The following is an 18535-nucleotide window of genomic DNA, read 5'->3' on the forward strand; positions in this document are numbered from 1 at the left end:
TAAGTATCCTGCAAGAAACATCTTTCTTCCTGGAGCCCTGAAGTTTGTTAATTTGTGGGACGTGGGGGGAGGATGGGAACTTTGAAGAAGTTACACAGGGGACCTGTGATAAAAGAATTGGATAGCCATGGACCATCCAGACCTAGGGGAAACCTAGGGACCAGTCTAGACAGTACCTAGCAACTGCTTCTTGCAATCACATCATGTGTCCCCTTTGTTTCTCAGAGGCAACCTCATGGGATACCAGGTCTTGGACAGATCCCAACTCCCAGATCAATAATCACTCTTGCCCCTGATGCTTTCGGTGTCCTTTATAGCTCATTCAAGCCATTTATTGTCTCTTGTTTACACCTGGAGTTGAATATTATAGTCAGCAATGCCCATTATATCCATCTTGGATAACAAAGCCCTAGAATTGCACCTCATTGCTCCTGCAGTAACCTCTCCTTTTATGGCTTGTGCAGAACAAACCTGTTAGAAAGACAGCCAGTGTTGTGATGGAGCAACTGGAGATGGGCCAAGCTTTGTCCTCTCATCTCCCTGCCTTTCTGCAGGTAGCTTGCCATGATGGAAGTTCAACAACATACAAACACCAACATTTTTGTTTTCCTAGACAGAAACAGGCTGCAATGAAGCACTGAGCCAAGAGAAGGCAGAAGGCTTAGTTAATAGTGACAGCCTCCTGTGACATTGGTGAGGCCACACCTTGAACCCCCTGTTCAGTTTTGGGCCCCTCCCTACAAGAAAGACATTGAGGTGCTGGAGTGTGTCCAGAGAAGGGCAATGAAGATAGTTATTGGCTGGAGCACAAGTATTATGAGGAGTGGCTGAGGCAACTGGAGTTGTTTAGCCTGGAGAAGAGGAGGCTGAGAGGAGACCTTATCGCTCTCTACAACTACCTGAAAGGAGGTTGTAGAGAGGAGACTGCTGGCCTCTTCTGCCAAGTGACAGGTGATAAGACAAGGGGGAATGGCCTCAAGCTGCGCCAGGGGAGGTTCAGACTGGATATCAGGAAAAAATTATTCACAGAAAGGGTTATTGGGCACTAGAAGAGGCTGCCCAGGGAGGTGGTTGAGTTGCCATGCTTGGATGTATCTAAAAGATGGGTGGATTAAGTGGTTAGGGATATGATTTAGTAGTGGACAGGTATGGTTGGACTCAATGATCTCAAAGTTCTTTTCCAACCAAGCAATTCTATGATTCTATGATCCTATGATTCTATGAGTCTATGAACCAATACAGCAGCAGCTGGTCCACCTGTGCCCTAAGCAGCCCTGCAAACTATGAGGTAGAAGGTAAGTGTCGCATGCTGGCTGGCTATTCTTTTTGAGAAGTTTTGATTATGTTAAAAGCTCACACTCGATGATGTTTCCACAGGACAATAAAGCTTTTTTCCACTTCACGGTTTGCCTCCAGCGCAGACATGTCATTACATCACTGGTTGCAGCCTTTGGTATGTCATCCATTGATGTCCATATTCAAAAGTATCCGTGACCAGACTCATTCATGATACATACCACCATCTTAATTCAGATGGTGTTTCACGTGTCTAAAGTAACACACTGTCCTGGATATTTCCCTTTAATTTTGGAAGGCTGTCTCAACTGTTGCTTCTTCTAAGTCTCTGTGAGAATGATGCTTTTGCATTTAGCTTGTCATGCATGAAAAGTTTGACATCATTATTTGATGTTTTCTGAGCCTCCCTCTGAGCCTTTTACAGGATCTTAAATCATGTCATTGTTAGCTGCTTTCCTAAAAGCATAAAACCTCTACATTCAACACATAGTGCAGCACTGCTGAGAGCCAGAGTATAGTGATTCTGTTACTGTCCTGCTGTGTCCAAGCATATGCTCTAATGTCTTCTTGACTATGATAAGTACAAGTGCATTTTCTTGAGTTTGAATAGCATGCTAAACCCTGTCCACCAGCATAAAACCCCTCTTGCTTTTCACACATATCTGATACTCCACTGTCACGGTTTAGCCCTGGCCCAGCATGAATCGGCAGCTAAATGTGAGCAGTTGTGGTGATCCCAACACCCTTCTTTGCTCCAAACCCTCTCTCCTCTGAAAATGCAAAGGGAAATGAGAAAAAAAGACTTCTGCATTGGAAACTAAAACTAAAACAGCTTTAGTGAAATCATAATAACACTAATGAAAATACTATTAAGAAGAAAATAATAAAATATATGCCCTCTTTGATGACTACACCACCACAAACGCTGCAGAGCAGACACAGGGAAAATATCCCAGGCTGGACTCGGTGGCAAAAGGGAGCTGGACTCAGGAAATGGATTGAGGAATGCATGGATCTGGGATTAGGGGCAAAAAGACAGATGAGTTCGTCACTGAACATTGGCCATCAAAGAAGAGAGAATAACCCTTATGATCCCTCAGTTTCATACTGAGTGTGATGTATATGGCATGGAACACCGTGTTGGTCAATTTTAGGTCACCCATCCTGTCTGTGTCTCCCTGCAGGTGCAACTCTTTTTCATTCTTTTCACTTAGGACATTTCACCAACTCAAGGACAGCCTTGGTTTCGATAAGTACAAGCAATGGCCTTTCTGCATACCAGCACCCTGTGTTATCACTTCTAGGGAGTAACACTCTCTGAAAAACACAGTTAACTTTCAGAAAATGAAGTTACTTAGATGAGACAGCTGAAGTTAGGAAGATGATTCCACTTTAGCTCAAAGCAGAACATCCACCTAGATCTATCTTTCAGCTTTTTGAACCACTGGTAACAGTCTCAACTTGCCTTTAATGCTGAAACCTTCCATTACAGAGACAATGTAATGTTTTTTGGTGTTTTGGCTGCAAAAGACCTGGCACTCTCTTCTGTGCTGGAAGCAGGACACAGCACTGTCCAAAGGGTTCAATTCACTGCCTGCATAAATGCAGCCACTCTTCTTACTGGCCAGATATTTCTCTTTGGGGTCATTTGCCACATCTTCTTGTTTGGAGGCATCTTGCCATCAGGTGCTGTGCAGAGACCATCTGGCCTTGGTTCTGCTATGATCCTTCTTGTAGGAAAAACACACAGACTTGCTACTCTTTGTCCTTCAGCTTGTGACCACTATTCATTAAATCTGTAATTTCCTCTTCTGCCTTTCAGCACTATTTCCTCCATCAGGAACCTAATGACCCTCTGCAAGCTCGCATCCACCTAAATTACTGGACCCCTCTCAGGTTTGCCAAGTGGCTTAAATACTGTTTAGCATCTAGTACTGACTTCTGCTGTCATGTGAGTTTGCAACACACTCTCACCTGACTTATATTATGCCCTCAAAATACTAGAAAAAAGTATCTACCAAAGTAAAACATCAGGTGTGTGTAAACGCAACTGAAGTTAAATGTGCTCAGGTCCTTGATTGCTGTAATTCAACATGGTTGTAATGGAGTTATCCAAGGATTCACGCAACCCTCAGCTGGCTACACATATCAGTTGGAAAGGCTTTTAGAGCAAAAAAAAAAGAAATTGTGGTTTTGTGGTCACAACTAGACCTGGGAACATCATGTCTTTGTTGTGTTCAATCTCTACTTCTCCCCAAGACCTTGGAATGGATCACTTCAACTCTCTATTGAAACCAGAATCTCTTCTGCTGTAAAATGGATGTAACATCACTTCTCTAATGCACAGAGTGTTTATAGAAGGGTACAGTGAAGTCATCTTAGATATTTGAAAGCAGCATTCCAAATGTTACTGTGCACTGGGTTACATCAATAGGCACTAGAGCACTTCTGACATGCAGGCTGTAATGCATGGACAAGAACTGCATATTCTTCATATCCCCACTGGACAGAGATTGGTTCATGTTGAGTTTTGTTTTAAGGAAACAGCAGTTTAGAACACAGGATTTCTGGGAATCATATAAACACTTCTGCTGGGTAGACATTATCAGAAGGAAATGCTTTTATAATGTTCCCTTGTATAGGTTTCACATCTACTAGAATTTTTCTTGGAGACGAGGTCATCATGGTCCTGCAGCCGCCTCCTCCTTCCCCTCCATAAAGTAAGATTTTTTTTGCTAGAAATGAGAGGAACAAGCATTGGCCAAGGATGTGAAGCACTGGCCCACAGGCTCAATATAGAGAGCTTGGTCCTGATCCTGCAGGCGTTCTTGGCATCACAGTTTGGCCACGTTTCCAGGGAGAATAGCAAACGAATGGAAATGAAAAAAAGAGTTGAGAAAAAAGCCTTCACTTTCTCCACTCCTCCCCAAATTGTATTTACTGTGGTCTCCACCAATTTATACCTAAAATAGCTTTTGTCTGTTGCTCTTTAGCCATTTATGTCGGATCTACCAACTGCATTAACTTGCCCCTATTGTACTACTACAGTTGGATTGTTGCCATCCTTCCCCCATGGGTTTTCTACAGATCTATATTTCAAAGTTATGGCTCTTGCAAAGCTCTGCTATGTGAGTTCAGACAAGCTAAAAAAAATTTAGTCATGTTTCCTCTAGTCCTGCTGCTTTACTAGGCTTCCTATTTGCAATCAAATTATTTTTAATTTTGACCATGTTCCTATTGTTTGCCAGGAAGATAATCATCTTATCTCGCCGCCGGGATATTTTTCTCCTTTCTCATGTAGTTTCAGATGGATTAAAAAAATACCCCTTACACAAAGCATACCAAGCTGGGCAAAAGGGCACTTCACCATTGCTGCCTGATCTGAAATTTAGGAAATCTCTCCCTTTTTGGGGAAAAAAAAAAAAAAAAAAAAAATAGGAAGGGCTCAGACATGCCATAATGGCAGCTGTGCTAATTGTGCTAATTGTACACAGTCAGTTAACTTTTATTTGCCTCAGAGTAGCTTTATGGCAACACCTGAGCAAAGTTAAAATTTAGCGAGTGACACTGGCCTCGCTTACCAGTGCTGAACAAGGGCCACAGACGACACTTGCCTATGCTTTTGGCAAGGGAGGAGTTAAAAAATGTCTGAGTGGCCTCGTCGGACCCTTCTGCTCCTTCTTCCCAGGTAAAACCATATTAGCTCCATGCAGGAATCTCTCACTGCACCATCCATCCAATGAGAAGGCTTTCTGCAGGATCATCCATGGATGCTCTTCTTCCCCTCTACGTGTCTGGAGATCGTCTCTAAGGGAGTTAAATAAGAGCAGGTCAGTTCACTGTATTTTGAGGTCTGATTTTGAGTCCTTTTCAAGGGAAGGATAAATGCCCAGCAAAAGTAAGCAACCACACTACCAGGGAGGAACAGGGAAAATCAGGCACCTCTCAGACCTTTCCAGTTTCTCCAGTATCACCTCCATGGAACTGGCTTGTTAATATGCAATCAACAGTGGCGCAATGGAAAGTTGTATGGCCTAGTGACACTGCTCGAAATCAAACCGCTCTGTTTTGTGTTTTGTAACCTTCACCCATATACACATTCCTACGGCTGGATGCTGAGTGGTTTACCTCCAGCTTCCTAATTATCGAAGCGCCGCTGCTTGTACTTCACTGCAGATGAGGAAATGAGGACATATGGCTTTTGTGATAAGAGATTTATGTGAGCTGTCTGTGCAACAGTGCTGCAACTTTCTATACAAGTCCATTTATAAAACAAAACATGTGTAAACAGTCAGGTTTTGATTGTTTCAGTGATTTCTTCCCCCTTGTGACAGATGTAAAGGAAAAACCGTAGGTTTCCACTTGATGCGTGCAGATAAGTTTACAGCCAATGGGACAGATCCCAACTGCAGTAAATCAGTCACTACTTCCCTTGATTTCTGCCAGCTGAAATCCAGCTCCACGTGGATGGATGGGAAGAAATACAAAGAAACTCATGCTCAATGGCTGCTTGTGCATGATCCACTTTCAGCTGTAGGAGTACAAATATGCCTGAAGGGTTCTGGTAGGACCTTCTTTCTCAAGAATACAGTAAGGAGTGCAAAATACCAATTGAAATGGCAGCTGAATCCAGTAATTATAACAGCTGGCTTTGACTACAGCCCTGTAGATTGGTTACCTTTCAAATCAGGAAAGGGATTAGAGAAATAGGGTTGTGTTCTTAAGGAGCAAAATCCTATTGAAGACAGTGGTGTCATCATCTGGACCATAGTCTGTCAGTCCTTCTCTTATTGCTTAGACTACACTTGAGAGCGGACAGATGCAGGGTGGAGAATCTTGGTTCTTTTTGAGTAAAGTGTCAAGATTTTCTCTGAACTTTCTGGGAAGGTGGGATGGAAACATAGACTGTCCCCTGCAATTTCTGTCTTTCTTGCAGTTTTAGCTGTGACTTCCACAAGGACAGCATTTCTTACACTGTTTTCCACAATATCCAGGTGCCAGATGACTCCATAAATACTCTGGGGTAGTTCTGACTTTACCTGATAAAGCCTAAACTGAGTCTGTTTGCAGGTCACTTCTGACATGCAGGCAGCATAACTCTCCAGGGCTTTCAGCTCCACACCTTTCACTGGTGTGATATACAGCGTCACCTTGCAAATACTGTTTGGATGACACAAGTTTCAAGCTAAGCGCATGTGTGGAAAAGCATCACAGAAAAATGCTCTCTAATGATGTTTGCTTAACAAACCACCCAGAAATCAGATTCTCTTCACTTTCACTTTGTTCTTTTTGGAGATGTTTTTCTCTTTGTTTGGGTAGAGAAGGTGAGTCATGGAAAAAGACAGCGTGGAAAGTTACGTTCAGCTACGAAAGTGCATGTGATGACTACCAGGAAAAAAAAAATCACCCACACAACTCAATCTCACTGTAGTCACACCCACCTTAGAACAAATATGAGTTAAAACCTGTTTCTTCTGGTCAATCGGCGCTGCTGGCTGCTGCACGCTGCTACCTTCCTCTGTGTGTCACACCTAATCTTCCGTTTCTGTTTCTTAAGATCCAAAAAATCTCTCCTGACAGCTGTTAATGTCTTGGTGGATGGACACCAGCACTGCCTCAGGGAGGGCTGGGGGCAATCTTTTGTTCTGACATCTTCACAGAGCAACCTTCAACACCCTGCTCCCAAGATGTGGTGTTGCAGTATTCCCAAGTGGTTGATGAGTGACACTGCATGGGTAGTACTCCTCTGCTCTTAGGTCTTCATACTCTGAACCCTCTCCTTTAGAAAGAGGCCAGTGCATTTTATCTTCAAGCACAGAACTCACCCTTTTCTTTTAAAATATGGTTGTTGTTGCTGCCACCTACCTTTTATGCTGGAGTGGATGCTAGAAATATCTCATACACGGAGCCTGGGAAGGAACCCAGGATTTCCTCCCCACTCTGAGGGGGTAAAACCCAAGCTCTAACCCACCACGTTCATTGCTTGTGTGGGCAGGAGATGTCATCAGCTGTTTGTGAGAAACACGAAAGGTTTCAAAACCCATCAAGCTGGAGAGATCACTTGTTGCTCTTGCCTGGTTGTGAGGTCTTTCATACAGCAGATCTCAATATTTGCTGGAAGAGCATATGGCCATATCAGCCAGGGAATGTTTTGTGTAACAGAAGAGAAAGGTAGAAGGGAAGCACACAGTCTCACAGCAACAGGGCTGTGAACACAGCTCTCACCCTTCTCAACCGCTTCACACTGTGCAACAGAAGCAGAGAGAGATAAAATGCCATCTCCAAATGTCTGTCCTCCACAATCCTCTGCATATGTCCAGCTGTGTTCCGAGAACAGCACAAACTCCTCAGGAAACATGTGGTCTGTGGGTCCTGAACAGGTTTCTCTATCCAGAGGAGGCCACAAAGATGATCAAGAGGCTGGAACATCTCCCATACGAGGATAGGCTGAGAGACCTGAAGTGGTTCCACCTGGAGGAAAGAAGGCTCCAGAGAAATGTTATTGCAGCCTTACAGTACTTAGAGAGAGCCTACAAGAAAGATGGGGAGGGACTTTTTACAAGGGCATGTAGTGATAGGATGAGGGATAATTGTTTTAAAGAGGGGAGATTTAGATTAGATACTGGGAAGAAATTCTACACGATGAGGGTGTTGAGGCACTAGAACAGGTTGCCCACAGAAGCTGCAGATGCTCCATCCCTGGAGGTGTTCACTGCCAGGTTGGATGGAGCAGCCTGATCCAGTGGAAGGTGTCCCTGTCCATGGCAGGGGTGTTGGAACTGGGTGAACTTCAAGGTCCTTTCCAAGGCAAATCACGATGATGGTGGTGATGCTATGATTCTAACAGGTAGTCCCCAAGTCAGCAGTCAGAACACGTCCGAAATGGAGGAACATTTAAGCAAAATAAATGTGGCGTCTCTGTAGGTAGAATAACTAAGAGGAACATCAGATATCTCTAGCCATCTTTTCCCCCCTGCTTTCCCACAACAGACTGCAGATCTGCAATCAGTGTTGGGTGAGGAAGAGCTGCAGCCAGTGCAGGTCTGCCAAGCCCAGGCATTGCCATGTAGATGTTTCAGGATCACAGGCTTTTGTCTACATGCTGAAACCCTGCCTAAGTCCATCACCAGCTCCAGCCTTCTGCTGCAAAGCAGGATACATATTCTGGGTGAGTAAGTGGTTTCTTTTCTTTACAGCGAGATGGTATAATTCCTTTACAGTTTGCAAACTAAGTATAGGAATGATTTCATCCACCATCAATACGCAGCCATCTCGCTGGGAGAAAAAGCCTGACAGATATCTCACAGCACACAACAGCTTTATGCTGCCATTTAGGACAGGAAGCAAGAAAGGATATTATATCAAACAGAAGGCATGGGAGAATTTCAGGTTATATGGAGTGTACTTAGTCACAGAAGAATTGGGTCAGTGCTCTGGGATCTGTGCTCACTTCCTGCAGGAACCCTAACGTGGCCCAAAATAGCAGCAGTTAGGTAAAAGCCAAATATCTTCCCTCTTTTCCCCCCACAGCAAATACTAATGCTTACGTCATTAAAGGAGAAGCATAAATAGAACAGCCTGAGGCTGTGATTTGCAAAGTTCTTGGTCTGCAGATGAACCATCACCTTTTCTTATAGCTCACCATTACCCACTTGTGCCATCAAACTTTTCACTGAAGACGCTACTAGGATGATATAGTCCTTCATATCCATCCCAGAATGTATACTGGTCAACTAAGAAGAATTAGAGAACAAATTCATATGTTTTTATGTGCAGCATGGTTTTTGTCTTGACAGCTGGCATGTACACCGCCACAGCATGGCACAGTAGGCACCAAAAAAGTGTTTCCTAATAGTAGTTTGGGCACTGTTTAGGAAAAGAAAGGAAATTTTGGCTGGATGGGTACAAGGTATACCATGCCTGTTGTCTTCAGGGACAGAGAATAGCCCCGTGTCCATTTTATTTCCCCATATGGAGCACTACAACCACTGTCCACAACACATCAGTTTTACCAGCGGTCTCCACTGTGCACTCCCCACCAGCTTTTTACTCCTCGCTGCCAGCCAGTGTTTCTAAGACACGTGAAACCATGTGCAGAGACACACACCTCCACCTGTTCTCCCAGGCTTCAGAAATATTTTCAAGAGCAACTCAAGGAGGCAGAATATGGGGACAGATGCTTGGCACACCCATCAGCGGAGAGCTGTTGACATCAATGGAAACAGGCTGAACACACATGACAATCCTTATATTGTTCAGGAACACCCTAGAACTGAAATCCTCATAGTGGGATTCCTGGGGCATCAAAGATGTTCAAAAAAAGAGAAAGCAATTGGAAAGAGTTTTTAGCAGTAATTGGTGGTGCTTGCCTAGCCAATTTCCATTAAACCCAGCAGGTTTTAAAGGAGCCACATGTCACTTAGAGCCCTGTAATACTTGAACCTGAAGTCCTGGGGTGCTGTGCCTGGTTCCCAAGGTAAACACATGTGATTTATTTCAGAAAGGCATCTGCAGCACAAGAATTCATTACATACATCCCTGATGGGCAGGAGCCAACATGTTTCAAATGTGCCAAGTTACCAGAATGTTATTAAAAGCTGTAAGAGTTAGAGGGAAGGTGCAGAGAAAAGCAACCTCCTTCCCAAAGCCAGGTGGCTTAGGATAGACTTACACCGCTTCCCAAACAGATGAGGCAAGCTGGAGTCAGATGTTCCTTCCAGCAACAGCTCGGTCCCCTTGGATGTCTCTCTATAAGCTGCACAAATATTCTGAGGAGGTGGAGGGAGAGAGAAAAGAGTGAAACCTATTCAATTACATCAAGATCACGACTGGCTCTAGTAAAATCATTTATGGAGTGAAGGAACCCGGAGAGGCTTGGGCTGGAGCCATCTGCTGTTATTTGGTATATACAGAATCGGTTTCTATGGATTTTATTAATAGGTCACGCGATTGTATACGAGGATGTGAGATTTGAATCTCTCAGGAGGGGTCCCTGGCTGGGGTTTCTATTGCCTTTATAGGCAACAGCTCAAATTTTCTTGCAGCAGCGAGTCCTTAAAAACTTGAGGGGAATGGGTCTGGGTTTAGGATTCTGCCCCTTTGCTTCTCCCACCCCTCAGCTCTTGAACTGACTTTGTTCCTGTTCCTCTCCACAACACATTCACTAAATGGGGAAACAGGGAAATAATCAGAGAAATAAGTCTTACTTTTTCTATTGTCTGCATGAATTTTCTCTCTTTTCCCCTAATCTGAGTGATATCTGGTACCAAACTCAAGCCCCACTTCCATCTGTGTTTCCAGCACAATACTCTTGTTGGCCCTTTGCTCAAGGGTCAGTTATGCCTTTATAGCACTGTTGGCTCTCCCCATACAGAGACCAAATCCAAAGGGATCTGGACATGCAAAGGAGGCTTGGGAAAGGCAGGTGTAATTTGGAGAAGCCCAGAGGCTTCTCTACCTCGTGCAGAGAGCTAGCCAAAGATCCCCAAGCTGCTCTGGGACACAAGCTGTGACCCTTCTCTTCAGGGCTGCTCTCAACCCACCCTATAATTAGATCATGAAATCATAGAATAGTTTGGGTTGGAACAGACCTTAAAGATCATCCAGTTCCAACTCCCCTGTCATGGGCAGGGACATCCCACTAGATCAGGCTGCCCAAGGCCCCATCCAACCTGACCTTGAACACCTCCAGGGATGCGGCAGCCACAACTTCACTGGGCAACCTGTGCCAGTGCCTCACCACTCTCCTGGTGAAGAAATCCTTCCTTATGTCTAGCCTAAATCTGCCCCTCTCCAGTTTATACCCATTCCCCTTCATCCTATCACTACAAGCCTTTGTGAACAGTCCCTCTTCAGCTTTCTTGTAGCCCCTTTCAGGTACTGGAAGGTCACGATAAGGTCTCCTCGGAGCCTTCTCTTCTCCAAACTGAACAAGCACAACTCTCTCAGCCTTTCCTCGTATGTGAGGTGCTCCAGCCCTCTGGTGATCTTTGTAGCCTCCTCTGGACCTGTTCCAACAGTTCCATATCCTTCTTATGTTGAGGATTCTGGAACTGGACACAGTGTTCCAGATGAGGTCTCACAAGAGAGGAATAGAGGGGCAGAATCCCCTCCCTCGCCCTGCTGGCCATGCTTCTTTGGATGCAGCCCAGGATACGGTTGGCTTTCTGTGCTGCGAGCGCACATTGCCGACTCCATTGTGCTCAGGATTGCTCCCCCCGCTGCACGACCCCGCGCTTATCCAACTCCACGAGCTCCGCACCTGCTGCCCGCGCCCGCGCCTGCCCCCACCCACGCCACGAGCTGCCCGGGGACTCTCTGGCGCCCCCTCCCGGCCGCCACCCGCCCTCCACGAGCCAGCGCTCCCCCCCTTCCCCCCCCCCCCCCCGCCGTCCCATTGGCCGCCGCTTCGCTCGCGTCACCGCTTCCTCCTGCTTTTGTGCACCGCCCCGCACTGCTGGTGCTGCCGCCGAGCCCAGTGGAGCGGAGACGAGCGGTGCTGAGCCCAGCCGAGGGGTGCCGAGCCCAGCCGAGGGGTGCCGAGCGGATTCGAGCCCAACCGAGCGGAGCCGTTTCAGGAGCTGCGAACGCGGTGCCGAGCCGAGCGGTGCCGAGCCAAAATAAGCAGACCCGAGCGGTGCCAGTCGGAGCCGATCCAGGCGCTGGGACCGCGGTGCTGGGACCGCGGTGCTGAGCCGAATTGAGCCCAGCCGAGGGGTGCTGAGCCGAGCGGAGCCGATCCAGGCGCTGCAGTCGCGGGATCCCAAGCCGATCCAGGCGCTGGGAGCGCGGTGCTGAGCCGAGCGGAGCGGAGCCAGGTATGCCCCTCCGTGGGTGACCCCGCACCGGTGAGTGTCTCCGCTGCCCTCTCCCTTCTTCCCCAGGCGGCGATGCTTCACTCCTTTAATTGTTTTAATTTGTTTTAATTGCCTTTTTCGCAGCGGTGAGCGGGAGTTTTGTAGCCGGGTACGGCTTAGGTGGCTTTTCCTTCCTCCCTTTTCTCGGGAGTTCGTCCTGGCAAGCGTTTCGGCTGGGTTTGGGGAGCTGGGAAGGGGGAGAAGGGTTTGGAGAGGGGCATGGATGCAGAGCACGAAGGGCACCTGTGGGATTCACCTTCCCGGCAGCTCTTGGAGAGCTGCTTTTCCCAGGATATTGCCTAGTGCCATGAATCACCCTGGAAGCTGCTGCCGCCGTGTGACAGCAAGAGCCAGGGTCAGACCCTGGGACAACCCGTCCCGTTATTGGGATGCGCTAAACTCTTGAGCCAACGGGTACATTCCTGACTCCAGTTGCTTGGATTTGCTTCGGTGGGAAGCAATGTGTCCATGCCACGGAGCTGTGGGAATGCCCAGCCGGCCCTCTCATAGAATCACCAGGTTGGAAAAGACCTCTTGGATCATTGAGTCCAACCTTCCAACCTCGCAATGAGCAAAGTCCTCCCTGCACAGAACCTTTCTCTAGCTATGAGGATGGGATGAGCTGGGAGAAGGGTTCCATGGTGGGCATGGACCGCCATGGGCGAGGGAACCCGGTGCCTGCACAGCATGAGCGACTGTACAAAGTTGAGAAGCTGGATTTCCACCTGGATGGAGCAAGTGGCTGTCATGGGGAGCCGTGCTATGAGTCTGGGAGGATTTGTTGTGTCGGCATCAAACCTCAGCCTTCCGTGGCCAATGAGGAGTGGAGCGGAGGTGGGAGCCATGTGCCAACTTGAGTGGGTGTGTGCCGTCAGGCTCGCCAGGTTGTGCACGGCAGCCAAGCACATCTCGTGCTGGCACCGACACACCTTGGAGAGCCCTTTCTTCATCGCCTTCTGCTTTTATCCTCCTCTTCAATTCCTGTCTTGTAATCCTGCGGGTTTTGGAAGTAGACCCGTTCCTGGCTTGCTACATGCGTTGGTGGTGTGTGGACCAAAAATCTGGGGCTCGCTTGGGATTTGTGCGGCATTTAAGTGATCCCAGGGATTTCCAGGGTGAAGCTCTTTTTGGTGAGTGTAAGCAGTTTGGGGGAATTTCCTAGTTTGGCACCTTGTGCATTTCTTTCCAGCCTGGCATGTGCAGTTTGATGTAGCTCCGTGCAGGATTCATGCCTGGAGCACAACTCCTGGGAGCTGTTCCTCAGACATGTGGGAGATCAGCTGCACTTTGGGACTTACCTATGACTACCCATATCCTGCAATACTTGCGTCAAACAAACCAGTTTCCAGAACCTTTAATTTGAGTTATAACTGGGGGTTCAAGGTTTCCCAGAGCTCCTGCAGATTCGGGGCACGCTTCTGCAGCTGGGTCAGCCTTTGCCCTAGGAATGTTTCAAAGCTTCTAAAATCTCATCTGTTGGAGGCAGGATGCGAGGCTGGATGGGCTGCCAGCCTGGTGGGATGTGGATTTAAAGGTTCTTTTATGCCTTCCTTCTCTAAACGTATTTTGGTACAGTTTTTTTTCCATGGGTCTTAAATCTCCATCAGAAACCCAGAGTTCTGCCCTGTCAACCTGTGTTCGTTTCTTTTTCCGGAGCCTGTTAGAACCCATGAAGGAGATGTGCTCACACAAAGGGGTGTAGTCTGGATTTTCATCCAGAATGTAGAGCCTGTGTCGTGAAGAGCTGACAATTACAGCAGATGGAGGAGCGCATCCTCTCTCCATCTCTTGCAAAATGTTGCTATCACTTGATGATGCTTTGTGGTGTTAGTATGCGTCTTGGACTTGATGTATTTTCTCATTCTTCCAAACGGGAAGATCCTGGCAAGGACAGCACAGCGTGTGTTGCATCCTGGCAGAGCAGTGGGATGGAGCCTGCTGCCACGCCACAGAAGGTGATGTGGTTTCAGTGCTGCTCTCCCCTGCTGGACGTGGGGACCAGTGTGAAAGCTGGCAGGATTTTCTATACTGGTTGACCTGGCCCTGCTGTCAGAGACGTGCTGGTGGAAGCCAGAGGGAAGTGAGTCAGGGTTTGCTGTTAGAAGGGGATATCTTTTATTAGACTGCTTGGTGAACGCAGACTGGTTTTGGAGCGTACAAGCCTGTCTACCCACAGCAAACGTCAGAGCTGAGAATCGGGAAGGCGCAGTGGCTCTGAGCTTACCTTGGCTCTTGTAATTGAGGAGATCATCTGAAAGAAAAGGGGGAAAAAAGAAAGAGATCCTAGAATCATAGAATAGTTTGGGTTGGAAGAGACTTAAAGATGATCTAGTTCCAACCCCCCTGCCATGGGCAGGATCATCCCACTAGATCAGGCTGCCCAAGACCCCATCCAACCTGGCCTTGAACACCTTGAACTCTCTCAGCCTGTCCTCGTATGGGAGGTGCTCCAGTGCTTTGTATGTAATTACATGTAGGTATGTAACATACAGATATGTAACTACAGTTCATAGAATCATAGAATCACCAGGTTGGAAGGGACCCTCTGGGTCATCAAGTCCAAACATTCCTAACACTGCCATGTTAAGTCATAAGACTTTTTCTCCAGCCCCCTCACCAGCTTCGTTGCCCTTCTCTGGACATGCTCCAGAGCCTCAACATCCTTCTTATGGTGAGGGGCCCAGAACCGAACACAATACTCAAGGTGTGGTCTCACCAGTGCAAACCAGTGCAGTTCATCTAGTCCAAGGAAACACATTCTCTTTCTCTACAATGCCCTGCAGTCTTTCAGATGCTGAGATCCAGCACAGGAGAGGGGGACACATCCCATGTGCCAGTTTTTCTCAGGAGGTGGCCGAACTTTTTGCAGCCCAGCTCCCACGAAGAGGAGCTGCGGGCGACAGGGCTGGGGCTACGTGGTGCCTGACAGCAGCAGGAGGCTGATGGGCTCAGTCACTTCCACTCCCTTCTCTGCACGTAGTACGGGCAGAGTGCAATGTGCACAGAAATGTGCAGAATATCAGCTGTGCACCGGGGAGATGGAAAATGTGTTACAGAGCCATAAAAAGTGGAATATGGAGTTCTACTTTTTTTTTTTTTATTTCCTCAGACAGTTTTTAGAAGAGCTGTAAGTAGCCCTCTGGGCCTGGTGGGTTCATCCTCAATCTTTAGGCTTTATTTTGCTATTCTACAAGGGGAAAAAGGTGACCAAACGTTTTTGGTGAGTCCCTCTTGAGAGCAGCCATGCATGCCAGGTAAGGACTGTTTTTCCTCCTGGTGCCTTTTCTTCCTTTGAGTGCGATATGAGATGCAGGGGTGGCAAATGTTGTCTCATGCCTGGAACATGCTGTCTCTGTGGGTTTGCCCTGTGTCCCGTGCAGCATGACCCCTCGTCTGATGTGGTGAATGCAGTGGCAAGCACTGGGTGGACAAGACAAGTGCTTTTGTGTCTGTGAAGGTGTGGGTGAACACATGTGAGCGTGGATGTGCAGGCATTTTTGTTTGTTTTCTGTCTGTCCCTGCAATTCTGATCTAGTCTGGCCAAACAATCTTCCCGTTAGTCAGTGAAATGCCACCAGTGTCCAATTCAATGAGTCCCGTCTTATCTTTAATAACACAAGAAATGAAAATCAAAGATCTCTTTAAAAATAGCTGCCTTCCTCTTCAAAGCTACTGGAAACTATTCACTGCAGAAGACCAATTGCACAGGAAGGGAAAGCAAGAGAAGAATGCTGGTGTGGGACTAGCAGAGAGTTTTGGATCTGCAGATGGAGGGGGTACGTGGCTCCCTGCTTTGTTTCAGAGCTGGGACTGTTGGTCCAGGAGCTTTCCATGAAGCCATAGGGCTTGAGGCCAAGCTGAGCCTGGGATAGTGGAAGATGTGGCATCCATGTAGCCCATAGTAGGCACCTATGGAGGAGTTTGGCCCAAGGCTGGCTCACGTGGTGCCACAGAGGTTGTGGTGGAAGGGTTCAGTGAGCGGGGCTGTGTGAGTTCATGGTCAAGCCCTATGGCTGCTTGCAGCTCTTAGCCCTGCTTCCCTGACTCTGTGACCTGATATGGGGACATGCTATTATGTGCCATTGCTGTGTCTGGTCTAGGATGCCAGCTTCTGTTCCCAGATTGCTTGAGATATCTGTGAAGGCTATCCACAGGATCTGACCTGGACTTTCTGAGGCTTTTAGAAGTGAAAGGAGAAAGGTATACCTGTACCCCTCAAAAGAAGGGGATTCAGCTCCCAAATGCATTCCTCAAACACTATTTCCTACCATGGAAGATCCCAATATAAAGTAGTAGGCTGGAACCTGTCTTGTTCTCCTGAGTTAAAACCCAGATTCACCACCATTATCTGCAGAACTAATTCTTACTTCATGAAAGTTCCCCTAATTTTGTACTCTCCGTTCTGCAGGGTGACCTGGGACAACCCAGGGAGGACAAGCCACAACAGCAATGAAAGCTAGGGTGGAGTTGAGCCATGTAGAAGCTGCATGGGACAAAGTCCGGTCAGCGATGGGTGCTGCGTGCTGTGCCCAGCAGCCTGGGCCAGATCCTGCAAGGACCTGGCCAAGCTATTGCGTGGGCTGCTGTGTAAACAGCATGTGTACAGGCGAAGTCCTCAGAGGCGCTAGGAGGATAGGTTGTGAGTGTTCAGGTGGTGATTAAACACCAAATTGCTTGCAAAAATAGCCCTAGGTGAGTGGATTATAGGTGCTCTGCAAACCTACCATGGCCTGGAGCTTGCGTGATAGTTAAAAAGAAGTCATCTGATTGATAGCTAGATGATTCTGAGCTGCATCAAAAGAAGCCAGGCCAGCAGGTCAAAGGAGGTGATACTGCCCCTCTGTTCTTCTCTTGTGAGATCTCATCTGGAGTATTGTGTTCAGTTCTGGAATCCTCAACATAAGAAGGATATGGAACTGTTGGAACAGGTTCAGAGTAGGCTACAAAGATGACCAGAGGGCTGGAGAACCTCCCATATGAGGACAGGCTGAGAGAGTTGGGCTTGTTCAGCCTGGAGAAGAGAAGGCTCCAGGAAGACCTTATAGTGACCTTCCAGTGTTGAAAGAGGGTACAGGAAAGCTGGGGAGGGACTTTTTACAAAGGCTTGTAGTGATAGGACGAGGGGCAATGGCTTTAAATTAGAAGGGGAAAGATTTAGATTAGATAGTAGGAAGAAATCCTTCACAATGAGAGTGATGAGGTACTGGAACAGGTTGCCCAGTGAAGTCATGGCTTCCCCATCCCTGCAGGTGTTCAAGGCCAGGTTGGATGGGGCCTTGGGCAGCCTGATCTAGTGGGATGTCCCTGCCCATGGCAGAGGAGTTGGAACTGGATGATCTTTTAGATCCCTTCCAACCCAAACTATTCTACGATTCTATGAAACAAAGACTCCGTACGATTGCTTTGGGAAAACAATTTGTAGGATAAGGAGGCTTTGTGAAGGAGGTATAGAGGTCTTAGACCAAATGCTGCTGAAGGATGTTTGTGGCCTCTGCAATGCTTTGAGTGCTTCTGCACTTTTAGAACTGTCCTGGACTGATTGTGTTTGTCTTGTCCATGGGAAGGTGTTTCTTGCACAGTGGTTTCCAGGTGTCCACAGATCCCCAAGGGACTATTGAGGATATTGCACTTCACAGTTTTTAGCCTCAAAAATGAACCCTATATTGTGCTATGAGTTCTGTTACTGCTCGTCTGGATGCAGAGGTTCGGAGGAAGACTTTAGGATGTCTGAGATCTGTCCACTGTGATGAGGACAGTGGATTATTTAGATTGTTTAGTGCTTCTGTGCTACAGCCTCTTCAGGATTTTGTGGTTGAGCAAAGGTCACATCATCGTAACCTAGTTGTAAACTGGAAACGGTGCGGAGCCTAAACAATCTAGCAGAGATGTCATCTCTTCCTAGTGTGCAATTTGCACCTTTATCTCTGCAGGGTGGCAGCAGTGATGCCCTATCCTGAGGCATGAGGATCCTGCAGAAAGGCATTGGACACAGGATAGTGGACGTGTTTCTCAATACCAGGGAAGTCTTGCCTCTGACCTGAGATAAAGGGTCGGAGCATCCACTGCATGAGGCAGCCTCAGTGCTATGACAAGGAAGCCTGGGTCAGGGAGGATGGGTTGGGGAGAAAGTGAAGGGCAAGGTCTCTTACTGCTGATGGTAGAGGTGAACTGAAGAAAAGGTTCTTCTGTGTGCACAGAAGCCCTGTTTTAAATACCTTCTTCCTTTCAGCCCTTCACCCCTTCCTCTCTGCAGCTACCTGGAGAGTGCCCTAAGGGGACTGTCCCTTTTTTGCATGCTGGTCAGTGTGGTGTCATTGCAAAGGGCGAGTGATAGTGTTACCTCTAGCTGGGTGATGCTGATGAGTTGATGACTTAGCTTGGTA

General features: G+C 47.4%; 1 protein-coding gene across 5 annotated transcripts in view; it reads left to right on the forward strand.

Annotated features, from left to right (window-relative positions):
- Window positions 1-11757: 11757 nt before the first annotated feature.
- LOC104056977 (mitogen-activated protein kinase kinase kinase 3) overlaps window positions 11758-18535 on the forward strand; it is a 91566-nt gene continuing 84788 nt past the window's right edge. For 4 of the 5 annotated variants that reach the window (XM_054059601.1, XM_054059600.1, XM_054059597.1 and 1 more), the window contains exon 1: window positions 11758-12143. The gene's annotated coding sequence lies outside the window, so the exon portion shown is untranslated. The remainder of the gene's footprint in view (window positions 12144-18535) is intronic. The other variant, XM_054059598.1, reaches the window with a different exon arrangement.

Source organism: Cuculus canorus, chromosome 2 (genome assembly GCF_017976375.1).
Source record: "Cuculus canorus isolate bCucCan1 chromosome 2, bCucCan1.pri, whole genome shotgun sequence".
Lineage (NCBI taxonomy): Eukaryota > Metazoa > Chordata > Aves > Cuculiformes > Cuculidae > Cuculus > Cuculus canorus.